We start from the raw sequence: 993 nt of genomic DNA, 5'->3' as shown, positions 1-993 counted from the left end.
TGCACGCTTGCCGCGCCACAACGCCGCCGCTAGACTCGTGAATCGTGAGCACCCAGCAATAACTTACCGCACTCGTGCAAAATAATAAAACACGGTAAATATATTACTTACACGTGCGTTTTGTTTTGCAAGCCGCGCAAGAAAATTAAAAAGGGAATGCAACTCGAGGACTTCCTAGGAGGTCACCCATCCTAGTATTACTCTCGCCCAAGCACGCTTAACTTCGGAGTTCTGATGGGATCCGGTGCTTTAGTGCTGGTATGATCGCATCCGACATGTTACCCCCGTCTTCCTCCCTTATCCTTGCCCCTCCCAGCTCCACTATAAAGACGATTGTACATTGCTTTGGCCGCTCCCTCTCAACTACGAAGACGAGTTTAACACGGTTTCCACCCCTCCCTCTCAACCGAACCAGTGCACGCTTGCCGCGCCACAACGCCGCCGCTAGACTCGTGAATCATGAGCACCCAGCTATAACTTACCGCACTCGTGCAAAATAGTAAAACACGGTAAATATATTACATACACGTGTGTTTTTTTTTGCAAGCGGCGCAAAAAAAACTAAAAGGGAATGCAACACGAGGACTTCCAAGGAGGTCACCCATCCTAGTACTACTCTCGCCCAAGCACGCTTAACTTCGGAGTTCTGATGGGATCCGGTGGTTTAGTGCTGGTATGATCGCATCCAACATGTTACCCCCGTCTTCGTCCCTTATCCTTGCCCCTCCCAGCTCCACCACAAAGACGATTGTACATTGCTTTGGCCGCTCCCTCTCAACTACGGAGACGAGTTTAACGCGGTTTCCACCCCTCCCTCTCAAGCGCACCAGTGCACGCTTGCCGCGCCACAACACCGCCGCTAGACTCGTGAATCGTGAGCACCCAGCAATAACTTACCGCACTCGTGCAAAATAATAAAACACGGTAAATATATTACTTACACGTGCGTTTTGTTTTGCAAGCGGCGCAAAAAAATTAAAAAGGGAATGCAAC

General features: G+C 49.8%; 2 non-coding genes across 2 annotated transcripts; both read right to left on the bottom strand.

Annotated features, from left to right (window-relative positions):
* Nucleotides 1-153: 153 nt before the first annotated feature.
* LOC123154037 (5S ribosomal RNA) lies at nt 154-272 on the bottom strand. The gene has a single exon (XR_006476620.1). It is a non-coding gene; the product is annotated as a 5S ribosomal RNA (ribosomal RNA).
* A 296-nt stretch (nt 273-568) lies between these two features.
* LOC123152857 (5S ribosomal RNA) lies at nt 569-687 on the bottom strand. Its single transcript, XR_006476334.1, has one exon. It is a non-coding gene; the product is annotated as a 5S ribosomal RNA (ribosomal RNA).
* Between the last annotated feature and the right edge of the window lie 306 nt (nt 688-993).

The sequence above is a fragment of the Triticum aestivum genome, chromosome 1B, assembly GCF_018294505.1.
Source record: "Triticum aestivum cultivar Chinese Spring chromosome 1B, IWGSC CS RefSeq v2.1, whole genome shotgun sequence".
Lineage (NCBI taxonomy): Eukaryota > Viridiplantae > Streptophyta > Magnoliopsida > Poales > Poaceae > Triticum > Triticum aestivum.
Note: the sequence above shows the minus strand (reverse complement) of the source record. Positions and strands in the feature narration are given on the sequence as shown.